This window comes from Lissotriton helveticus, chromosome 8 (assembly GCF_964261635.1).
Source record: "Lissotriton helveticus chromosome 8, aLisHel1.1, whole genome shotgun sequence".
NCBI classification, from domain to species: domain Eukaryota; kingdom Metazoa; phylum Chordata; class Amphibia; order Caudata; family Salamandridae; genus Lissotriton; species Lissotriton helveticus.
Window position 1 is genome coordinate 1,540,219,360 of NC_136069.1, and position 22,564 is coordinate 1,540,241,923.

Genomic DNA, 22,564 nt, shown 5'->3' on the forward strand with positions numbered 1-22,564 from the left:
AGCAGTAGTTGTTTGTGTATAAAGAGAGAGGTCGCAGGCAAGGTAATTTTGTGAGTAGGATACAGAACCCTAAATAGCTGGTGAGAGGTATAAGTTATTCTAAAAGCATAAAAACAGTACACCTGTGAAATGAAATGCTTTCATATGTGATCTTCTGTGTTTATTGTCCTGTGCAAAAAGTTGCACCTTGTGTTTGAAGGTTGAAATTATTTCAAACTTGCATGGACGCAGAAATTTCTGAGTGACTTTTATACATTTCTTAGGACTCTCCACTGTCAGGATGGCCGAGTGGTCTAAGGCGCTGTGTTTAGGCCGCAGTCTCCTCTGGAGGCGTGGGTTCGAATCCCACTTCTGACATGACTTTTGGAGATATAATCTTCTTCATCAGGATAACATCTGATGGAAGTTGCATCTGTTCGTCTTCACCTGGGACGTTATTCCGTCCTCGTCTAGTCAAGAGAGCTTGGGTTTCTCATATATTTCTGTGGTACAAAGTCTTGCTGATAAAGTGCAATCCTTACCAAATGAGCTTAGGACCCATGTAAGAGCTCATCTAGAAGAGTCATGCTCTTGTATTCCCTGGCCAGACAGGCCATGCAAATTTGGAAGAATGCCAAGCACCTGGTAGACAGCTGTACTCCAGCACACTTACAGCAATGTCCTCAGGGCTGTGATCAGGGGCTGCTTAGATTTGCGTATTCCACCCTATGTTGTGACATTGAGCTCCCTTGTTGAATTTGCTTTAGTCAGCCAAGATGTGGCTGTTGACTCAATTTCAAAGCAGCTTTGGGCCGTTCAAGTGGCTGGTGAATAGCACTTTCTCTTTGTACGCTTTAAAGGTCTAAAGAGTTCTTCATAGGTACTGCTCTGTATGGATTGTTCAAAGATCTGTTGGAAATGCTTATAATGGGATAAATAAATTGAGGGCATGCCTTTTCGGTACCAAACTTGCATGGCTCTCTGGCTTGTGGAAGGTACTGAAAATGCAAGTCAGGATGGCCGAGTGGTCTAAGGCGCTGCGTTCAGGTCGCAGTCTCTTCTGGAGGCGTGGGTTCAAATCCCACTTCTGACAAACCTGTGTTTAATCTTCTTTTTTCTTGAGGGAGAAAATCAGATCATTTCCCTCACATGGGCTTATATGGTTGTCTTTTTGGAAAAGTGCAGTGAGTTTTTTTCTTGCTATAGCCACTCATGGCCTAAGATGTGTGTTTTTTTTGTTCACACTATCTTTCTCACTATGTAGATGAACAAGCAACTTGTGGTCAGGATGGCCGAGTGGTCTAAGGCACTGCATTAAGGCCGCAGTCTCTCCTGGAGGCGTGGGTTTGAATCCCACTTCTGACAAAACTTTAAGTCCATTTTGTCACTGCGTTCCTTCAGAATCTCAGCTAAAAATTGGCAGTGCATATAATATCTGAATAAGTACCAAACTTCAGTTTCAACTGCAAATGAATTTGCCCAATACTGTCTTCAAGCTCGTATAATATTCTTCTAGCACTAGTGGTGTTTTATGTGTTTTTTGGGGGGTGCCTAAAAAATCCCTTTTATTGAAGAAATGGCTTACATTCAGTCTTGTGATATTTTTGGTTTCCAATAAGTAGATTTTTAATTTTATGTAACCTCATTTTCTAATGATCCATTCAAGAGATGTTTCCACTATGAAATGAAGAGCAAGGGGAAAGAGCACAAATGATAGAGCCAGTGAGTGAGATGGGGTGTTGAGGAAGGAGAGAATGAAACAAAGACAGAGTGAGTGAACGGCAGGTAGGCATAGAAGAGGAGACTAGAAGTGAAAGTGACTTGCTTTTCCCTGCTCTTGACCTCCCACCCATCTCAAACCAATCACAAACATACCTTCTATGCAACGTTGGTATGCAGAACTTCACTCCTCAGCCAGTGAGGGTGAGTCCCAAGCCAGGGGCTAGAGAGCAAAAGAATGGATGTGCTCAGACGTTCCTTGCTAGGGACAGTTGATCTGAAACAAGGCCTGCTCTCTTGTTTCCAGCAAGGATCTAGAAATTCTGCATGAATCTGCAAGGCACATTGACAGCATAAATTTGCATAAACTGCCCCACCTTCTGCCTTCCTACTTCCTGAGCAATAGTTGTTTGTGTATAAAGAGAGAGGTCGCAGGCAAGATAATTTTGTGAGTAAGATACAGAACCCTAAATAGCTGGTGAGAGGTATAAGTTATTCTAAAAGCATAAAAACAGTACACCTGTGAAATGAAATGCTTTCATATGTGATCTTCTGTGTTTATTGTCCTGTGCAAAAAGTTGCACCTTGTGTTTGAAGGTTGAAATTATTTCAAGCTTGCATGGACGCAGAAATTTCTGAGTGACTTTTATACATTTCTTCGGACTCTCCACTGTCAGGATGGCCGAGTGGTCTAAGGCGCTGTGTTTAGGCCGCAGTCTCCTCTGGAGGCGTGGGTTCGAATCCCACTTCTGACATGACTTTTGGAGATATAATCTTCTTCATCAGGATAACATCTGATGGAAGTTGCATCTGTTCGTCTTCACCTGGGACGTTATTCCGTCCTCGTCTAGTCAAGAGAGCTTGGGTTTCTCATATATTTCTGTGGTACAAAGTCTTGCTGATAAAGTGCAATCCTTACCAAATGAGCTTAGGACCCATGTAAGAGCTCATCTAGAAGAGTCATGCTCTTGTATTCCCTGGCCAGACAGGCCATGCAAATTTGGAAGAATGCCAAGCACCTGGTAGACAGCTGTACTCCAGCACACTTACAGCAATGTCCTCAGGGCTGTGATCAGGGGCTGCTTAGATTTGCGTATTCCACCCTATGTTGTGACATTGAGCTCCCTTGTTGAATTTGCTTTAGTCAGCCAAGATGTGGCTGTTGACTCAATTTCAAAGCAGCTTTGGGCCGTTCAAGTGGCTGGTGAATAGCACTTTCTCTTTGTACGCTTTAAAGGTCTAAAGAGTTCTTCATAGGTACTGCTCTGTATGGATTGTTCAAAGATCTGTTGGAAATGCTTATAATGGGATAAATAAATTGAGGGCATGCCTTTTCGGTACCAAACTTGCATGGCTCTCTGGCTTGTGGAAGGTACTGAAAATGCAAGTCAGGATGGCCGAGTGGTCTAAGGCGCTGCGTTCAGGTCGCAGTCTCTTCTGGAGGCGTGGGTTCAAATCCCACTTCTGACAAACCTGTGTTTAATCTTCTTTTTTCTTGAGGGAGAAAATCAGATCATTTCCCTCACATGGGCTTATATGGTTGTCTTTTTGGAAAAGTGCAGTGAGTTTTTTTCTTGCTATAGCCACTCATGGCCTAAGATGTGTGTTTTTTTTGTTCACACTATCTTTCTCACTATGTAGATGAACAAGCAACTTGTGGTCAGGATGGCCGAGTGGTCTAAGGCACTGCATTAAGGCCGCAGTCTCTCCTGGAGGCGTGGGTTTGAATCCCACTTCTGACAAAACTTTAAGTCCATTTTGTCACTGCGTTCCTTCAGAATCTCAGCTAAAAATTGGCAGTGCATATAATATCTGAATAAGTACCAAACTTCAGTTTCAACTGCAAATGAATTTGCCCAATACTGTCTTCAAGCTCGTATAATATTCTTCTAGCACTAGTGGTGTTTTATGTGTTTTTTGGGGGGTGCCTAAAAAATCCCTTTTATTGAAGAAATGGCTTACATTCAGTCTTGTGATATTTTTGGTTTCCAATAAGTAGATTTTTAATTTTATGTAACCTCATTTTCTAATGATCCATTCAAGAGATGTTTCCACTATGAAATGAAGAGCAAGGGGAAAGAGCACAAATGATAGAGCCAGTGAGTGAGATGGGGTGTTGAGGAAGGAGAGAATGAAACAAAGACAGAGTGAGTGAACGGCAGGTAGGCATAGAAGAGGAGACTAGAAGTGAAAGTGACTTGCTTTTCCCTGCTCTTGACCTCCCACCCATCTCAAACCAATCACAAACATACCTTCTATGCAACGTTGGTATGCAGAACTTCACTCCTCAGCCAGTGAGGGTGAGTCCCAAGCCAGGGGCTAGAGAGCAAAAGAATGGATGTGCTCAGACGTTCCTTGCTAGGGACAGTTGATCTGAAACAAGGCCTGCTCTCTTGTTTCCAGCAAGGATCTAGAAATTCTGCATGAATCTGCAAGGCACATTGACAGCATAAATTTGCATAAACTGCCCCACCTTCTGCCTTCCTACTTCCTGAGCAATAGTTGTTTGTGTATAAAGAGAGAGGTCGCAGGCAAGATAATTTTGTGAGTAGGATACAGAACCCTAAATAGCTGGTGAGAGGTATAAGTTATTCTAAAAGCATAAAAACAGTACACCTGTGAAATGAAATGCTTTCATATGTGATCTTCTGTGTTTATTGTCCTGTGCAAAAAGTTGCACCTTGTGTTTGAAGGTTGAAATTATTTCAAGCTTGCATGGACGCAGAAATTTCTGAGTGACTTTTATACATTTCTTAGGACGCTCCACTGTCAGGATGGCCGAGTGGTCTAAGGCGCTGTGTTTAGGCCGCAGTCTCCTCTGGAGGCGTGGGTTCGAATCCCACTTCTGACATGACTTTTGGAGATATAATCTTCTTCATCAGGATAACATCTGATGGAAGTTGCATCTGTTCGTCTTCACCTGGGACGTTATTCCGTCCTCGTCTAGTCAAGAGAGCTTGGGTTTCTCATATATTTCTGTTGTACAAAGTCTTGCTGATAAAGTGCAATCCTTACCAAATGACCTTAGGACCCATGTAAGAGCTCATCTAGAAGAGTCATGCTCTTGTATTCCCTGGCCAGACAGGCCATGCAAATTTGGAAGAATGCCAAGCACCTGGTAGACAGCTGTACTCCAGCACACTTACAGCAATGTCCTCAGGGCTGTGATCAGGGGCTGCTTAGATTTGCGTATTCCACCCTATGTTGTGACATTGAGCTCCCTTGTTGAATTTGCTTTAGTCAGCCAAGATGTGGCTGTTGACTCAATTTCAAAGCAGCTTTGGGCCGTTCAAGTGGCTGGTGAATAGCACTTTCTCTTTGTACGCTTTAAAGGGCTAAAGAGTTCTTCATAGGTACTGCTCTGTATGGATTGTTCAGAGAGCTGTTGGAAATGCTTATAATGGGATAAATAAATTGAGGGCATGCCTTTTCGGTACCAAACTTGCATGGCTGTCTGGCTTGTGGAAGGTGCTGAAAATGCAAGTCAGGATGGCCAAGTGGTCTAAGGCGCTGCGTTCAGGTCGCAGTCTCTTCTGGAGGCGTGGGTTCAAATCCCACTTCTGACAAACCTGTGTTTAATCTTCTTTTTTCTTGAGGGAGAAAATCAGATCATTTCCCTCACATGGGCTTATATGGTTGTCTTTTTGGAAAAGTGCAGTGAGTTTTTTTCTTGCTATAGCCACTCATGGCCTAAGATGTGTGTTTTTTTTGTTCACACTATCTTTCTCACTATGTAGATGAACAAGCAACTTGTGGTCAGGATGGCCGAGTGGTCTAAGGCACTGCATTAAGGCCGCAGTCTCTCCTGGAGGCGTGGGTTTGAATCCCACTTCTGACAAAAGTTTAAGTCCATTTTGTCTCTGCGTTCCTTCAGAATCTCAGCTAAAAATTGGCAGTGCATATAATATCTGAATAAGTACCAAACTTCAGTTTCAACTGCAAATGAATTTGCCCAATTATGTCTTCAAGCTCGTATAATATTCTTCTAGCACTAGTGGTGTTTTATGTGTTTTTTGGGGGGTGCCTAAAAAATCCCTTTTATTGAAGAAATGGCTTACATTCAGTCTTGTGATATTTTTGGTTTCCAATAAGTAGATTTTTAATTTTATGTAACCTCATTTTCTAATGATCCATTCAAGAGATGTTTCCACTATGAAATGAAGAGCAAGGGGAAAGAGCACAAATGATAGAGCCAGTGAGTGAGAAGGGGTGTTGAGGAAGGAGAGAATGAATCAAAGACAGAGTGAGTGAACGGCAGGTAGGCATAGAAGAGGAGACTAGAAGGGAAGGTGACTTGCTTTTCCCTGCTCTTGACCTCCCACCCATCTCAAACCAATCACAAACATACCTTCTATTCAACGTTGGTATGCAGAACTTCACTCCTCAGCCAGTGAGGGTGAGTCCCAAGCCAGGGGCTAGAGAGCAAAAGAATGGATGTGCTCAGACGTTCCTTGCTAGGGACAGTTGATCTGAAACAAGGCCTGCTCTCTTGTTTCCAGCAAGGAACTAGAAATTCTGCATGAATCTGCAAGGCACATTGACAGCATAAATTTGCATAAACTGCCCCACCTTCTGCCTTCCTACTTCCTGAGCAGTAGTTGTTTGTGTATAAAGAGAGAGGTCGCAGGCAAGGTAATTTTGTGAGTAGGATACAGAACCCTAAATAGCTGGTGAGAGGTATAAGTTATTCTAAAAGCATAAAAACAGTACACCTGTGAAATGAAATGCTTTCATATGTGATCTTCTGTGTTTATTGTCCTGTGCAAAAAGTTGCACCTTGTGTTTGAAGGTTGAAATTATTTCAAGCTTGCATGGACGCAGAAATTTCTGAGTGACTTTTATACATTTCTTAGGACTCTCCTCTGTCAGGATGGCCGAGTGGTCTAAGGCGCTGTGTTTAGGCCGTAGTCTTCTCTGGAGGTGTGGGTTCGAATCCCACTTCTGACATGACTTTTGGAGATATAATCTTCTTCATCAGGATAACATCTGATGGAAGTTGCATCTGTTCGTCTTCACCTGGGACGTTATTTCGTCCTCGTCTAGTCAAGAGAGCTTGGGTTTCTCATATATTTCTGTTGTACAAAGTCTTGCTGATAAAGTGCAATCCTTACCAAATGAGCTTAGGACCCATGTAAGAGCTTATCTAGAAGAGTCATGCTCTTGTATTCCCTGGCCAGACAGGCCATGCAAATTTGGAAGAATGCCAAGCACCTGGTAGACAGCTGTACTCCAGCACACTTACAGCAATGTCCTCAGGGCTGTGATCAGGGGCTGCTTAGATTTGCGTATTCCACCCTATGTTGTGACATTGAGCTCCCTTGTTGAATTTGCTTTAGTCAGCCAAGATGTGGCTGTTGACTCAATTTCAAAGCAGCTTTGGGCCGTTCAAGTGGCTGGTGAATAGCACTTTCTCTTTGTATGCTTTAAAGGTCTAAAGAGTTCTTCATAGGTACTGCTCTGTATGGATTGTTCAAAGATCTGTTGGAAATGCTTATAATGGGATAAATAAATTGAGGGCATGCCTTTTCGGTACCAAACTTGCATGGCTGTCTGGCTTGTGGAAGGTGCTGCAAATGCAAGTCAGGATGGCCGAGTGGTCTAAGGCGCTGCGTTCAGGTCGCAGTCTCTTCTGGAGGCGTGGGTTCAAATCCCACTTCTGACAAACCTGTGTTTAATCTTCTTTTTTCTTGAGGGAGAAAATCAGATCATTTCCCTCACATGGGCTTATATGGTTGTCTTTTTGGAAAAGTGCAGTGAGTTTTTTTCTTGCTATAGCCACTTATGGCCTAAGATGTGTGTTTTTTTTGTTCACACTATCTTTCTCACTATGTAGATGGACAAGCAACATGTGGTCAGGATGGCCGAGTGGTCTAAGGCGCTGCGTTAAGGCCGCAGTCTCTCCTGGAGGCGTGGGTTTGAATCCCACTTCTGACAAAACTTTAAGTCCATTTTGTCACTGCGTTCCTTCAGAATCTCAGCTAAAAATTGGCAGTGCATATAATATCTGAATAAGTACCAAACTTCAGTTTCAACTGCAAATTAATTTGCCCAATTCTGTCTTCAAGCTCGTATAATATTCTTCTAGCACTAGTGGTGTTTTATGTGTTTTTTGGGGGGTGCCTAAAAAATCCCTTTTATTGAAGAAATGGCTTACATTCAGTCTTGTGATATTTTTGGTTTCCAATAAGTAGATTTTTAATTTTATGTAACCTCATTTTCTAATGATCCATTCAAGAGATGTTTCCACTATGAAATGAAGAGCAAGGGGAAAGAGCACAAATGATAGAGCCAGTGAGTGAGATGGGGTGTTGAGGAAGGAGAGAATGAAACAAAGACAGAGTGAGTGAACGGCAGGTAGGCATAGAAGAGGAGACTAGAAGTGAAGGTGACTTGCTTTTCCCTGCTCTTGACCTCCCACCCATCTCAAACCAATCACAAACATACCTTCTATGCAACGTTGGTATGCAGAACTTCACTCCTCAGCCAGTGAGGGTGAGTCCCAAGCCAGGGGCTAGAGAGCAAAAGAATGGATGTGCTCAGACGTTCCTTGCTAGGGACAGTTGATCTGAAACAAGGCCTGCTCTCTTGTTTCCAGCAAGGAACTAGAAATTCTGCATGAATCTGCAAGGCACATTGACAGCATAAATTTGCATAAACTGCCCCACCTTCTGCCTTCCTACTTCCTGAGCAGTAGTTGTTTGTGTATAAAGAGAGAGGTCGCAGGCAAGGCAATTTTGTGAATAGGATACAGAACCCTAAATAGCTGGTGAGAGGTATAAGTTATTCTAAAAGCATAAAAACAGTACACCTGTGAAATGAAATGCTTTCATATGTGATCTTCTGTGTTTATTGTCCTGTGCAAAAAGTTGCACCTTGTGTTTGAAGGTTGAAATTATTTCAAGCTTGCATGGACGCAGAAATTTCTGAGTGACTTTTATACATTTCTTAGGACTCTCCACTGTCAGGATGGCCGAGTGGTCTAAGGCGCTGTGTTTAGGCCGCAGTCTCCTCTGGAGGTGTGGGTTCGAATCCCACTTCTGACATGACTTTTGGAGATATAATCTTCTTCATCAGGATAACATCTGATGGAAGTTGCATCTGTTCGTCTTCACCTGGGACGTTATTTCGTCCTCGTCTAGTCAAGAGAGCTTGGGTTTCTCATATATTTCTGTTGTACAAAGTCTTGCTGATAAAGTGCAATCCTTACCAAATGAGCTTAGGACCCATGTAAGAGCTTATCTAGAAGAGTCATGCTCTTGTATTCCCTGGCCAGACAGGCCATGCAAATTTGGAAGAATGCCAAGCACCTGGTAGACAGCTGTACTCCAGCACACTTACAGCAATGTCCTCAGGGCTGTGATCAGGGGCTGCTTAGATTTGCGTATTCCACCCTATGTTGTGACATTGAGCTCCCTTGTTGAATTTGCTTTAGTCAGCCAAGATGTGGCTGTTGACTCAATTTCAAAGCAGCTTTGGGCCGTTCAAGTGGCTGGTGAATAGCACTTTCTCTTTGTACGCTTTAAAGGTCTAAAGAGTTCTTCATAGGTACTGCTCTGTATGGATTGTTCAAAGATCTGTTGGAAATGCTTATAATGGGATAAATAAATTGAGGGCATGCCTTTTCGGTACCAAACTTGCATAGCTGTCTGGCTTGTGGAAGGTGCTGAAAATGCAAGTCAAGATGGCCAAGTGGTCTAAGGCGCTGCGTTCAGGTCGCAGTCTCTTCTGGAGGTGTGGGTTCAAATCCCACTTCTGACAAACCTGTGTTTAATCTTCTTTTTTCTTGAGGGAGAAAATCAGATCATTTCCCTCACATGGGCTTATATGGTTGTCTTTTTGGAAAAGTGCAGTGAGTTTTTTTCTTGCTATAGCCACTCATGGCCTAAGATGTGTGTTTTTTTTGTTCACACTATCTTTCTCACTATGTAGATGAACAAGCAACTTGTGGTCAGGATGGCCGAGTGGTCTAAGGCACTGCATTAAGGCCGCAGTCTCTCCTGGAGGCGTGGGTTTGAATCCCACTTCTGACAAAAGTTTAAGTCCATTTTGTCTCTGCGTTCCTTCAGAATCTCAGCTAAAAATTGGCAGTGCATATAATATCTGAATAAGTACCAAACTTCAGTTTCAACTGCAAATGAATTTGCCCAATTATGTCTTCAAGCTCGTATAATATTCTTCTAGCACTAGTGGTGTTTTATGTGTTTTTTGGGGGGTGCCTAAAAAATCCCTTTTATTAAAGAAATGGCTTACATTCAGTCTTGTGATATTTTTGGTTTCCAATAAGTAGATTTTTAATTTTATGTAACCTCATTTTCTAATGATCCATTCAAGAGATGTTTCCACTATGAAATGAAGAGCAAGGGGAAAGAGCACAAATGATAGAGCCAGTGAGTGAGATGGGGTGTTGAGGAAGGAGAGAATGAAACAAAGACAGAGTGAGTGAACGGCAGGTAGGCATAGAAGAGTAGACTAGAAGGGAAGGTGACTTGCTTTTCCCTGCTCTTGACCTCCCACCCATCTCAAACCAATCACAAACATACCTTCTATTCAACGTTGGTATGCAGAACTTCACTCCTCAGCCAGTGAGGGTGAGTCCCAAGCCAGGGGCTAGAGAGCAAAAGAATGGATGTGCTCAGACGTTCCTTGCTAGGGACAGTTGATCTGAAACAAGGCCTGCTCTCTTGTTTCCAGCAAGGAACTAGAAATTCTGCATGAATCTGCAAGGCACATTGACAGCATAAATTTGCATAAACTGCCCCACCTTCTGCCTTCCTACTTCCTGAGCAGTAGTTGTTTGTGTATAAAGAGAGAGGTCGCAGGCAAGGTAATTTTGTGAGTAGGATACAGAACCCTAAATAGCTGGTGAGAGGTATAAGTTATTCTAAAAGCATAAAAACAGTACACCTGTGAAATGAAATGCTTTCATATGTGATCTTCTGTGTTTATTGTCCTGTGCAAAAAGTTGCACCTTGTGTTTGAAGGTTGAAATTATTTCAAGCTTGCATGGACGCAGAAATTTCTGAGTGACTTTTATACATTTCTTAGGACTCTTCACTGTCAGGATGGCCGAGTGGTCTAAGGCGCTGTGTTTAGGCTGCAGTCTCCTCTGGAGGCGTGGGTTCGTATCCCACTTCTGAAATGACTTTTGGAGATATAATCTTCTTCATCAGGATAACATCTGATGGAAGTTGCATCTCTTCGTCTTCACCTGGGACGTTATTCCGTCCTCGTCTAGTCAAGAGAGCTTGGGTTTCTCATATATTTCTGTTTTACAAAGTCTTGCTGATGAAGTGCAATCCTTACCAAATGAGCTAAGGACCCATGTAAGAGCTCATCTAGAAGAGTCATGCTCTTGTATTCCCTGGCCAGACAGGCCATGCAAATTTGGAAGAATGCCAAGCACCTGGTAGACAGCTGTACTCCAGCACACTTACAGCAATGTCCTCAGGGCTGTGATCAGGGGCTGCTTAGATTTGTGTATTCCACCCTATGTTGTGACATTGAGCTCCCTTGTTGAATTTGCTTTAGTCAGCCAAGATGTGGCTGTTGACTCAATTTCAAAGCAGCTTTGGGCCGTTCAAGTGGCTGGTGAATAGCACTTTCTCTTTGTACTCATTAAAGGTCTAAAGAGTTCTTCATAGGTACTGCTCTGTATGGATTGTTCAAAGATCTGTTGGAAATGCTTATAATGAGATAAATAAATTGAGGGCATGCCTTTTCGGTACCAAACTTGCATAGCTGTCTGGCTTGTGGAAGGTGCTGAAAATGCAAGTCAAGATGGCCAAGTGGTCTAAGGCGCTGCGTTCAGGTCGCAGTCTCTTCTGGAGGTGTGGGTTCAAATCCCACTTCTGACAAACCTGTGTTTAATCTTCTTTTTTCTTGAGGGAGAAAATCAGATCATTTCCCTCACATGGGCTTATATGGTTGTCTTTTTGGAAAAGTGCAGTGAGTTTTTTTCTTGCTATAGCCACTCATGGCCTAAGATGTGTGTTTTTTTTGTTCACACTATCTTTCTCACTATGTAGATGAACAAGCAACTTGTGGTCAGGATGGCCGAGTGGTCTAAGGCACTGCATTAAGGCCGCAGTCTCTCCTGGAGGCGTGGGTTTGAATCCCACTTCTGACAAAAGTTTAAGTCCATTTTGTCTCTGCGTTCCTTCAGAATCTCAGCTAAAAATTGGCAGTGCATATAATATCTGAATAAGTACCAAACTTCAGTTTCAACTGCAAATGAATTTGCCCAATTATGTCTTCAAGCTCGTATAATATTCTTCTAGCACTAGTGGTGTTTTATGTGTTTTTTGGGGGGTGCCTAAAAAATCCCTTTTATTGAAGAAATGGCTTACATTCAGTCTTGTGATATTTTTGGTTTCCAATAAGTAGATTTTTAATTTTATGTAACCTCATTTTCTAATGATCCATTCAAGAGATGTTTCCACTATGAAATGAAGAGCAAGGGGAAAGAGCACAAATGATAGAGCCAGTGAGTGAGAAGGGGTGTTGAGGAAGGAGAGAATGAATCAAAGACAGAGTGAGTGAACGGCAGGTAGGCATAGAAGAGGAGACTAGAAGGGAAGGTGACTTGCTTTTCCCTGCTCTTGACCTCCCACCCATCTCAAACCAATCACAAACATACCTTCTATTCAACGTTGGTATGCAGAACTTCACTCCTCAGCCAGTGAGGGTGAGTCCCAAGCCAGGGGCTAGAGAGCAAAAGAATGGATGTGCTCAGACGTTCCTTGCTAGGGACAGTTGATCTGAAACAAGGCCTGCTCTCTTGTTTCCAGCAAGGAACTAGAAATTCTGCATGAATCTGCAAGGCACATTGACAGCATAAATTTGCATAAACTGCCCCACCTTCTGCCTTCCTACTTCCTGAGCAGTAGTTGTTTGTGTATAAAGAGAGAGGTCGCAGGCAAGGTAATTTTGTGAGTAGGATACAGAACCCTAAATAGCTGGTGAGAGGTATAAGTTATTCTAAAAGCATAAAAACAGTACACCTGTGAAATGAAATGCTTTCATATGTGATCTTCTGTGTTTATTGTCCTGTGCAAAAAGTTGCACCTTGTGTTTGAAGGTTGAAATTATTTCAAGCTTGCATGGACGCAGAAATTTCTGAGTGACTTTTATACATTTCTTAGGACTCTCCTCTGTCAGGATGGCCGAGTGGTCTAAGGCGCTGTGTTTAGGCCGCAGTCTTCTCTGGAGGTGTGGGTTCGAATCCCACTTCTGACATGACTTTTGGAGATATAATCTTCTTCATCAGGATAACATCTGATGGAAGTTGCATCTGTTCGTCTTCACCTGGGACGTTATTTCGTCCTCGTCTAGTCAAGAGAGCTTGGGTTTCTCATATATTTCTGTTGTACAAAGTCTTGCTGATAAAGTGCAATCCTTACCAAATGAGCTTAGGACCCATGTAAGAGCTTATCTAGAAGAGTCATGCTCTTGTATTCCCTGGCCAGACAGGCCATGCAAATTTGGAAGAATGCCAAGCACCTGGTAGACAGCTGTACTCCAGCACACTTACAGCAATGTCCTCAGGGCTGTGATCAGGGGCTGCTTAGATTTGCGTATTCCACCCTATGTTGTGACATTGAGCTCCCTTGTTGAATTTGCTTTAGTCAGCCAAGATGTGGCTGTTTACTCAATTTCAAAGCAGCTTTGGGCCGTTCAAGTGGCTGGTGAATAGCACTTTCTCTTTGTATGCTTTAAAGGTCTAAAGAGTTCTTCATAGGTACTGCTCTGTATGGATTGTTCAAAGATCTGTTGGAAATGCTTATAATGGGATAAATAAATTGAGGGCATGCCTTTTCGGTACCAAACTTGCATGGCTGTCTGGCTTGTGGAAGGTGCTGCAAATGCAAGTCAGGATGGCCGAGTGGTCTAAGGCGCTGCGTTCAGGTCGCAGTCTCTTCTGGAGGCGTGGGTTCAAATCCCACTTCTGACAAACCTGTGTTTAATCTTCTTTTTTCTTGAGGGAGAAAATCAGATCATTTCCCTCACATGGGCTTATATGGTTGTCTTTTTGGAAAAGTGCAGTGAGTTTTTTTCTTGCTATAGCCACTTATGGCCTAAGATGTGTGTTTTTTTTGTTCACACTATCTTTCTCACTATGTAGATGGACAAGCAACATGTGGTCAGGATGGCCGAGTGGTCTAAGGCGCTGCGTTAAGGCCGCAGTCTCTCCTGGAGGCGTGGGTTTGAATCCCACTTCTGACAAAACTTTAAGTCCATTTTGTCACTGCGTTCCTTCAGAATCTCAGCTAAAAATTGGCAGTGCATATAATATCTGAATAAGTACCAAACTTCAGTTTCAACTGCAAATTAATTTGCCCAATTCTGTCTTCAAGCTCGTATAATATTCTTCTAGCACTAGTGGTGTTTTATGTGTTTTTTGGGGGGTGCCTAAAAAATCCCTTTTATTGAAGAAATGGCTTACATTCAGTCTTGTGATATTTTTGGTTTCCAATAAGTAGATTTTTAATTTTATGTAACCTCATTTTCTAATGATCCATTCAAGAGATGTTTCCACTATGAAATGAAGAGCAAGGGGAAAGAGCACAAATGATAGAGCCAGTGAGTGAGATGGGGTGTTGAGGAAGGAGAGAATGAAACAAAGACAGAGTGAGTGAACGGCAGGTAGGCATAGAAGAGGAGACTAGAAGTGAAGGTGACTTGCTTTTCCCTGCTCTTGACCTCCCACCCATCTCAAACCAATCACAAACATACCTTCTATGCAACGTTGGTATGCAGAACTTCACTCCTCAGCCAGTGAGGGTGAGTCCCAAGCCAGGGGCTAGAGAGCAAAAGAATGGATGTGCTCAGACGTTCCTTGCTAGGGACAGTTGATCTGAAACAAGGCCTGCTCTCTTGTTTCCAGCAAGGAACTAGAAATTCTGCATGAATCTGCAAGGCACATTGACAGCATAAATTTGCATAAACTGCCCCACCTTCTGCCTTCCTACTTCCTGAGCAGTAGTTGTTTGTGTATAAAGAGAGAGGTCGCAGGCAAGGCAATTTTGTGAATAGGATACAGAACCCTAAATAGCTGGTGAGAGGTATAAGTTATTCTAAAAGCATAAAAACAGTACACCTGTGAAATGAAATGCTTTCATATGTGATCTTCTGTGTTTATTGTCCTGTGCAAAAAGTTGCACCTTGTGTTTGAAGGTTGAAATTATTTCAAGCTTGCATGGACGCAGAAATTTCTGAGTGACTTTTATACATTTCTTAGGACTCTCCACTGTCAGGATGGCCGAGTGGTCTAAGGCGCTGTGTTTAGGCTGCAGTCTCCTCTGGAGGTGTGGGTTCGAATCCCACTTCTGACATGACTTTTGGAGATATAATCTTCTTCATCAGGATAACATCTGATGGAAGTTGCATCTGTTCGTCTTCACCTGGGACGTTATTTCGTCCTCGTCTAGTCAAGAGAGCTTGGGTTTCTCATATATTTCTGTTGTACAAAGTCTTGCTGATAAAGTGCAATCCTTACCAAATGAGCTTAGGACCCATGTAAGAGCTTATCTAGAAGAGTCATGCTCTTGTATTCCCTGGCCAGACAGGCCATGCAAATTTGGAAGAATGCCAAGCACCTGGTAGACAGCTGTACTCCAGCACACTTACAGCAATGTCCTCAGGGCTGTGATCAGGGGCTGCTTAGATTTGCGTATTCCACCCTATGTTGTGACATTGAGCTCCCTTGTTGAATTTGCTTTAGTCAGCCAAGATGTGGCTGTTGACTCAATTTCAAAGCAGCTTTGGGCCGTTCAAGTGGCTGGTGAATAGCACTTTCTCTTTGTACGCTTTAAAGGTCTAAAGAGTTCTTCATAGGTACTGCTCTGTATGGATTGTTCAAAGATCTGTTGGAAATGCTTATAATGGGATAAATAAATTGAGGGCATGCCTTTTCGGTACCAAACTTGCATAGCTGTCTGGCTTGTGGAAGGTGCTGAAAATGCAAGTCAAGATGGCCAAGTGGTCTAAGGCGCTGCGTTCAGGTCGCAGTCTCTTCTGGAGGTGTGGGTTCAAATCCCACTTCTGACAAACCTGTGTTTAATCTTCTTTTTTCTTGAGGGAGAAAATCAGATCATTTCCCTCACATGGGCTTATATGGTTGTCTTTTTGGAAAAGTGCAGTGAGTTTTTTTCTTGCTATAGCCACTCATGGCCTAAGATGTGTGTTTTTTTTGTTCACACTATCTTTCTCACTATGTAGATGAACAAGCAACTTGTGGTCAGGATGGCCGAGTGGTCTAAGGCACTGCATTAAGGCCGCAGTCTCTCCTGGAGGCGTGGGTTTGAATCCCACTTCTGACAAAAGTTTAAGTCCATTTTGTCTCTGCGTTCCTTCAGAATCTCAGCTAAAAATTGGCAGTGCATATAATATCTGAATAAGTACCAAACTTCAGTTTCAACTGCAAATGAATTTGCCCAATTATGTCTTCAAGCTCGTATAATATTCTTCTAGCACTAGTGGTGTTTTATGTGTTTTTTGGGGGGTGCCTAAAAAATCCCTTTTATTGAAGAAATGGCTTACATTCAGTCTTGTGATATTTTTGGTTTCCAATAAGTAGATTTTTAATTTTATGTAACCTCATTTTCTAATGATCCATTCAAGAGATGTTTCCACTATGAAATGAAGAGCAAGGGGAAAGAGCACAAATGATAGAGCCAGTGAGTGAGATGGGGTGTTGAGGAAGGAGAGAATGAAACAAAGACAGAGTGAGTGAACGGCAGGTAGGCATAGAAGAGGAGACTAGAAGGGAAGGTGACTTGCTTTTCCCTGCTCTTGACCTCCCACCCATCTCAAACCAATCACAAACATACCTTCTATTCAACGTTGGTATGCAGAACTTCACTCCTCAGCCAGTGAGGGTGAGTCCCAAGCCAGGGGCTAGAGAGCAAAAGAATGGATGTGCTCAGACGTTCCTTGCTAGGGACAGTTGATCTGAAACAAGGCCTGCTCTCTTGTTTCCAGCAAGGAACTAGAAATTCTGCATGAATCTGCAAGGCACATTGACAGCATAAATTTGCATAAACTGCCCCACCTTCTGCCTTCCTACTTCCTGAGCAGTAGTTGTTTGTGTATAAAGAGAGAGGTCGCAGGCAAGGTAATTTTGTGAGTAGGATACAGAACCCTAAATAGCTGGTGAGAGGTATAAGTTATTCTAAAAGCATAAAAACAGTACACCTGTGAAATGAAATGCTTTCATATGTGATCTTCTGTGTTTATTGTCCTGTGCAAAAAGTTGCACCTTGTGTTTGAAGGTTGAAATTATTTCAAGCTTGCATGGACGCAGAAATTTCTGAGTGACTTTTATACATTTCTTAGGACTCTCCACTGTCAGGCTGGCCGAGTGGTCTAAGGCGCTGTGTTTAGGCCGCAGTCTCCTCTGGAGGTGTGGGTTCGAATCCCACTTCTGACATGACTTTTGGAGATATAATCTTCTTCATCAGGATAACATCTGATGGAAGTTGCATCTGTTCGTCTTCACCTGGGACGTTATTTCGTCCTCGTCTAGTCAAGAGAGCTTGGGTTTCTCATATATTTCTGTTGTACAAAGTCTTGCTGATAAAGTGCAATCCTTACCAAATGAGCTTAGGACCCATGTAAGAGCTTATCTAGAAGAGTCATGCTCTTGTATTCCCTGGCCAGACAGGCCATGCAAATTTGGAAGAATGCCAAGCACCTGGTAGACAGCTGTACTCCAGCACACTTACAGCAATGTCCTCAGGGCTGTGATCAGGGGCTGCTTAGATTTGCGTATTCCACCCTATGTTGTGACATTGAGCTCCCTTGTTGAATTTGCTTTAGTCAGCCAAGATGTGGCTGTTGACTCAATTTCAAAGCAGCTTTGGGCCGTTCAAGTGGCTGGTGAATAGCACTTTCTCTTTGTACGCTTTAAAGGTCTAAAGAGTTCTTCATAGGTACTGCTCTGTATGGATTGTTCAAAGATCTGTTGGAAATGCTTATAATGGGATAAATAAATTGAGGGCATGCCTTTTCGGTACCAAACTTGCATGGCTGTCTGGCTTGTGGAAGGTGCGGCAAATGCAAGTCAGGATGGCCGAGTGGTCTAAGGCGCTGCGTTCAGGTCGCAGTCTCTTCTGGAGGCGTGGGTTCAAATACCACTTCTGACAAACCTGTGTTTAATCTTCTTTTTTCTTGAGGGAGAAAATCAGATCATTTCCCTCACATGGGCTTATATGATTGTCTTTTTGGAAAAGTGCAGTGAGTTTTTTTCTTGCTATAGCCACTTATGGCCTAAGATGTGTGTTTTTTTTGTTCACACTATCTTTCTCACTATGTAGATGGACAAGCAACATGTGGTCAGGATGGCCGAGTGGTCTAAGGCGCTGCGTTAAGGCCGCAGTCTCTCCTGGAGGCGTGGGTTCGAATCCCACTTCTGACAAAACTTTAAGTCCATTTTGTCACTGCGTTCCTTCAGAATCTCAGCTAAAAATTGGGAGTGCATATAATATCTGAATAAGTACCAAACTTCAGTTTCAACTGCAAATTAATTTGCCCAATTCTGTCTTCAAGCTCGTATAATATTCTTCTAGCACTAGTGGTGTTTTATGTGTTTTTGGGGGGTGCCTAAAAAATCCCTTTTATTGAAGAAATGGCTTACATTCAGTCTTGTGATATTTTTGGTTTCCAATAAGTAGATTTTTAATTTTATGTAACCTCATTTTCTAATGATCCATTCAAGAGATGTTTCCACTATGAAATGAAGAGCAAGGGGAAAGAGCACAAATGATAGAGCCAGTGAGTGAGATGGGGTGTTGAGGAAGGAGAGAATGAAACAAAGACAGAGTGAGTGAAAGGCAGGTAGGCATAGAAGAGGAGACTAGAAGTGAAGGTGACTTGCTTTTCCCTGCTCTTGACCTCCCACCCATCTCAAACCAATCACAAACATACCTTCTATGCAACGTTGGTATGCAGAACTTCACTCCTCAGCCAGTGAGGGTGAGTCCCAAGCCAGGGGCTAGAGAGCAAAAGAATGGATGTGCTCAGACGTTCCTTGCTAGGGACAGTTGATCTGAAACAAGGCCTGCTCTCTTGTTTCCAGCAAGGATCTAGATATTCTGCATGAATCTGCAAGGCACATTGACAGCATAAATTTGCATAAACTGCCCCACCTTCTGCCTTCCTACTTCCTGAGCAATAGTTGTTTGTGTATAAAGAGAGAGGTCGCAGGCAAGATAATTTTGTGAGTAGGATACAGAACTCTAAATAGCTGGTGAGAGGTATAAGTTATTCTAAAAGCATAAAAACAGTACACCTGTGAAATGAAATGCTTTCATATGTGATCTTCTGTGTTTATTGTCCTGTGCAAAAAGTTGCACCTTGTGTTTGAAGGTTGAAATTATTTCAAGCTTGCATGGACGCAGAAATTTCTGAGTGACTTTTATACATTTCTTAGGACTCTTCACTGTCAGGATGGCCGAGTGGTCTAAGGCGCTGTGTTTAGGCTGCAGTCTCCTCTGGAGGCGTGGGTTCGTATCCCACTTCTGAAATGACTTTTGGAGATATAATCTTCTTCATCAGGATAACATCTGATGGAAGTTGCATCTCTTCGTCTTCACCTGGGACGTTATTCCGTCCTCGTCTAGTCAAGAGAGCTTGGGTTTCTCATATATTTCTGTTTTACAAAGTCTTGCTGATGAAGTGCAATCCTTACCAAATGAGCTAAGGACCCATGTAAGAGCTCATCTAGAAGAGTCATGCTCTTGTATTCCCTGGCCAGACAGGCCATGCAAATTTGGAAGAATGCCAAGCACCTGGTAGACAGCTGTACTCCAGCACACTTACAGCAATGTCCTCAGGGCTGTGATCAGGGGCTGCTTAGATTTGTGTATTCCACCCTATGTTGTGACATTGAGCTCCCTTGTTGAATTTGCTTTAGTCAGCCAAGATGTGGCTGTTGACTCAATTTCAAAGCAGCTTTGGGCCGTTCAAGTGGCTGGTGAATAGCACTTTCTCTTTGTACTCATTAAAGGTCTAAAGAGTTCTTCATAGGTACTGCTCTGTATGGATTGTTCAAAGATCTGTTGGAAATGCTTATAATGAGATAAATAAATTGAGGGCATGCCTTTTCGGTACCAAACTTGCATGGCTGTCTGGCCTGTGGAAGGTGCTGAAAATGCAAGTCAGGATGGCTGAGTGGTCTAAGGCGCTGCGTTCAGGTCGCAGTCTCTTCTGGAGGTGTGGGTTCAAATCCCACTTCTGACAAACCTGTGTTTAATCTTCTTTTTTCTTGAGGGAGAAAATCAGATCATTTCCCTCACATGGGCTTATATGGTTGTCTTTTTGGAAAAGTGCAGTGAGTTTTTTTCTTGCTATAGCCACTCATGGCCTAAGATGTGTGTTTTTTTTGTTCACACTATCTTTCTCACTATGTAGATGAACAAGCAACTTGTGGTCAGGATGGCCGAGTGGTCTAAGGCACTGCATTAAGGCCGCAGTCTCTCCTGGAGGCGTGGGTTCGAATCCCACTTCTGACAAAACTTTAAGTCCATATTGTCTCTGCGTTCCTTCAGAATCTCAGCTAAAAATTGGCAGTGCATATAATATCTGAATAAGTACCAAACTTCAGTTTCAACTGCAAATGAATTTGCCCAATTCTGTCTTCAAGCTCGTATAATATTCTTCTAGCACTAGTGGTGTTTTATGTGTTTTTTGGGGGGTGCCTAAAAAAATCCCTTTTATTGAAGAAATGGCTTACATTCAGTCTTGTGATATTTTTGGTTTCCAATAAGTAGATTTTTAATTTTATGTAACCTCATTTTCTAATGATCCATTCAAGAGATGTTTCCACTATGAAATGAAGAGCAAGGGGAAAGAGCACAAATGATAGAGCCAGTGAGTGAGATGGGGTGTTGAGGAAGGAGAGAATGAAACAAAGACAGAGTGAGTGAACGGCAGGTAGGCATAGAAGAGGAGACTAGAAGGGAAGGTGACTTGCTTTTCCCTGCTCTTGACCTCCCACCCATCTCAAACCAATCACAAACATACCTTCTATTCAACGTTGGTATGCAGAACTTCACTCCTCAGCCAGTGAGGGTGAGTCCCAAGCCAGGGGCTAGAGAGCAAAAGAATGGATGTGCTCAGACGTTCCTTGCTAGGGACAGTTGATCTGAAACAAGGCCTGCTCTCTTGTTTCCAGCAAGGAACTAGAAATTCTGCATGAATCTGCAAGGCACATTGACAGCATAAATTTGCATAAACTGCCCCACCTTCTGCCTTCCTACTTCCTGAGCAGTAGTTGTTTGTGTATAAAGAGAGAGGTCGCAGGCAAGGTAATTTTGTGAGTAGGATACAGAACCCTAAATAGCTGGTGAGAGGTATAAGTTATTCTAAAAGCATAAAAACAGTACACCTGTGAAATGAAATGCTTTCATATGTGATCTTCTGTGTTTATTGTCCTGTGCAAAAAGTTGCACCTTGTGTTTGAAGGTTGAAATTATTTCAAGCTTGCATGGACGCAGAAATTTCTGAGTGACTTTTATACATTTCTTAGGATTCTTCACTGTCAGGATGGCCGAGTGGTCTAAGGCGCTGTGTTTAGGCTGCAGTCTCCTCTGGAGGCGTGGGTTCGAATCCCACTTCTGAAATGACTTTTGGAGATATAATCTTCTTCATCAGGATAACATCTGATGGAAGTTGCATCTCTTCGTCTTCACCTGGGACGTTATTCCGTCCTCGTCTAGTCAAGAGAGCTTGGGTTTCTCATATATTTCTGTTTTACAAAGTCTTGCTGATAAAGTGCAATCCTTACCAAATGAGCTTAGGACCCATGTAAGAGCTCATCTAGAAGAGTCATGCTCTTGTATTCCCTGGCCAGACAGGCCATGCAAATTTGGAAGAATGCCAAGCACCTGGTAGACAGCTGTACTCCAGCACACTTACAGCAATGTCCTCAGGGCTGTGATCAGGGGCTGCTTAGATTTGCGTATTCCACCCTATGTTGTGACATTGAGCTCCCTTGTTGAATTTGCTTTAGTCAGCCAAGATGTGGCTGTTGACTCAATTTCAAAGCAGCTTTGGGCCGTTCAAGTGGCTGGTGAATAGCACTTTCTCTTTGTACGCTTTAAAGGTCTAAAGAGTTCTTCATAGGTACTGCTCTGTATGGATTGTTCAAAGATCTGTTGGAAATGCTTATAATGGGATAAATAAATTGAGGGCATGCCTTTTCGGTACCAAACTTGCATGGCTGTCTGGCTTGTGGAAGGTGCTGAAAATGCAAGTCAGGATGGCCGAGTGGTCTAAGGCGCTGCGTTCAAGTCGCAGTCTCTTCTGGAGGCGTGGGTTCAAATCCCACTTCGGACAAACCTGTGTTTAATCTTCTTTTTTCTTGAGGGAGAAAATCAGATCATTTCCCTCACATGGGCTTATATGGTTGTCTTTTTGGAAAAGTGCAGTGAGTTTTTTGCTTGCTATAGCCACTCATGGCCTAAGATGTGTGTTTTTTTTGTTCACACTATCTTTCTCACTATGTAGATGAACAAGCAACTTGTGGTCAGGATGGCCGAGTGGTCTAAGGCACTGCATTAAGGCCGCAGTCTCTCCTGGAGGCGTGGGTTCGAATCCCACTTCTGACAAAACTTTAAGTCCATTTTGTCTCTGCGTTCCTTCAGAATCTCAGCTAAAAATTGGCAGTGCATATAATATCTGAATAAGTACCAAACTTCAGTTTCAACTGCAAATGAATTTGCCCAATTCTGTCTTCAAGCTCGTATAATATTCTTCTAGCACTAGTGGTGTTTTATGTGTTTTTTGGGGGGTGCCTAAAAAATCCCTTTTATTGAAGAAATGGCTTACATTCAGTCTTGTGATATTTTTGGTTTCCAATAAGTAGATT

General features: G+C 42.7%; 21 non-coding genes across 21 annotated transcripts; all 21 read left to right on the forward strand.

Annotated features, from left to right (window-relative positions):
* Positions 1–274: 274 nt before the first annotated feature.
* Positions 275–357, forward strand: TRNAL-UAG (transfer RNA leucine (anticodon UAG)). The gene has a single exon. It is a non-coding gene; the product is annotated as a tRNA-Leu (tRNA).
* A 632-nt stretch (positions 358–989) lies between these two features.
* Positions 990–1,072, forward strand: TRNAL-CAG (transfer RNA leucine (anticodon CAG)). Its single transcript has one exon. It is a non-coding gene; the product is annotated as a tRNA-Leu (tRNA).
* Positions 1,073–2,370: 1,298 nt separating this feature from the next.
* On the forward strand, positions 2,371–2,453 carry TRNAL-UAG (transfer RNA leucine (anticodon UAG)). The gene has a single exon. It is a non-coding gene; the product is annotated as a tRNA-Leu (tRNA).
* A 632-nt stretch (positions 2,454–3,085) lies between these two features.
* On the forward strand, positions 3,086–3,168 carry TRNAL-CAG (transfer RNA leucine (anticodon CAG)). Its single transcript has one exon. It is a non-coding gene; the product is annotated as a tRNA-Leu (tRNA).
* A 1,298-nt stretch (positions 3,169–4,466) lies between these two features.
* Positions 4,467–4,549, forward strand: TRNAL-UAG (transfer RNA leucine (anticodon UAG)). Its single transcript has one exon. It is a non-coding gene; the product is annotated as a tRNA-Leu (tRNA).
* Positions 4,550–5,181: 632 nt separating this feature from the next.
* On the forward strand, positions 5,182–5,264 carry TRNAL-CAG (transfer RNA leucine (anticodon CAG)). The gene has a single exon. It is a non-coding gene; the product is annotated as a tRNA-Leu (tRNA).
* Positions 5,265–6,562: 1,298 nt separating this feature from the next.
* Positions 6,563–6,645, forward strand: TRNAL-UAG (transfer RNA leucine (anticodon UAG)). Its single transcript has one exon. It is a non-coding gene; the product is annotated as a tRNA-Leu (tRNA).
* A 632-nt stretch (positions 6,646–7,277) lies between these two features.
* Positions 7,278–7,360, forward strand: TRNAL-CAG (transfer RNA leucine (anticodon CAG)). Its single transcript has one exon. It is a non-coding gene; the product is annotated as a tRNA-Leu (tRNA).
* A 189-nt stretch (positions 7,361–7,549) lies between these two features.
* Positions 7,550–7,632, forward strand: TRNAL-AAG (transfer RNA leucine (anticodon AAG)). Its single transcript has one exon. It is a non-coding gene; the product is annotated as a tRNA-Leu (tRNA).
* A 1,026-nt stretch (positions 7,633–8,658) lies between these two features.
* TRNAL-UAG (transfer RNA leucine (anticodon UAG)) lies at positions 8,659–8,741 on the forward strand. Its single transcript has one exon. It is a non-coding gene; the product is annotated as a tRNA-Leu (tRNA).
* A 4,109-nt stretch (positions 8,742–12,850) lies between these two features.
* Positions 12,851–12,933, forward strand: TRNAL-UAG (transfer RNA leucine (anticodon UAG)). The gene has a single exon. It is a non-coding gene; the product is annotated as a tRNA-Leu (tRNA).
* A 632-nt stretch (positions 12,934–13,565) lies between these two features.
* On the forward strand, positions 13,566–13,648 carry TRNAL-CAG (transfer RNA leucine (anticodon CAG)). Its single transcript has one exon. It is a non-coding gene; the product is annotated as a tRNA-Leu (tRNA).
* A 189-nt stretch (positions 13,649–13,837) lies between these two features.
* Positions 13,838–13,920, forward strand: TRNAL-AAG (transfer RNA leucine (anticodon AAG)). The gene has a single exon. It is a non-coding gene; the product is annotated as a tRNA-Leu (tRNA).
* A 1,026-nt stretch (positions 13,921–14,946) lies between these two features.
* TRNAL-UAG (transfer RNA leucine (anticodon UAG)) lies at positions 14,947–15,029 on the forward strand. The gene has a single exon. It is a non-coding gene; the product is annotated as a tRNA-Leu (tRNA).
* Positions 15,030–17,042: 2,013 nt separating this feature from the next.
* TRNAL-UAG (transfer RNA leucine (anticodon UAG)) lies at positions 17,043–17,125 on the forward strand. The gene has a single exon. It is a non-coding gene; the product is annotated as a tRNA-Leu (tRNA).
* Positions 17,126–18,029: 904 nt separating this feature from the next.
* TRNAL-AAG (transfer RNA leucine (anticodon AAG)) lies at positions 18,030–18,112 on the forward strand. The gene has a single exon. It is a non-coding gene; the product is annotated as a tRNA-Leu (tRNA).
* A 1,740-nt stretch (positions 18,113–19,852) lies between these two features.
* On the forward strand, positions 19,853–19,935 carry TRNAL-CAG (transfer RNA leucine (anticodon CAG)). Its single transcript has one exon. It is a non-coding gene; the product is annotated as a tRNA-Leu (tRNA).
* A 189-nt stretch (positions 19,936–20,124) lies between these two features.
* On the forward strand, positions 20,125–20,207 carry TRNAL-AAG (transfer RNA leucine (anticodon AAG)). Its single transcript has one exon. It is a non-coding gene; the product is annotated as a tRNA-Leu (tRNA).
* Positions 20,208–21,234: 1,027 nt separating this feature from the next.
* Positions 21,235–21,317, forward strand: TRNAL-UAG (transfer RNA leucine (anticodon UAG)). The gene has a single exon. It is a non-coding gene; the product is annotated as a tRNA-Leu (tRNA).
* Positions 21,318–21,949: 632 nt separating this feature from the next.
* Positions 21,950–22,032, forward strand: TRNAL-CAA (transfer RNA leucine (anticodon CAA)). Its single transcript has one exon. It is a non-coding gene; the product is annotated as a tRNA-Leu (tRNA).
* A 189-nt stretch (positions 22,033–22,221) lies between these two features.
* Positions 22,222–22,304, forward strand: TRNAL-AAG (transfer RNA leucine (anticodon AAG)). The gene has a single exon. It is a non-coding gene; the product is annotated as a tRNA-Leu (tRNA).
* The last annotated feature ends 260 nt before the right edge of the window (positions 22,305–22,564 follow it).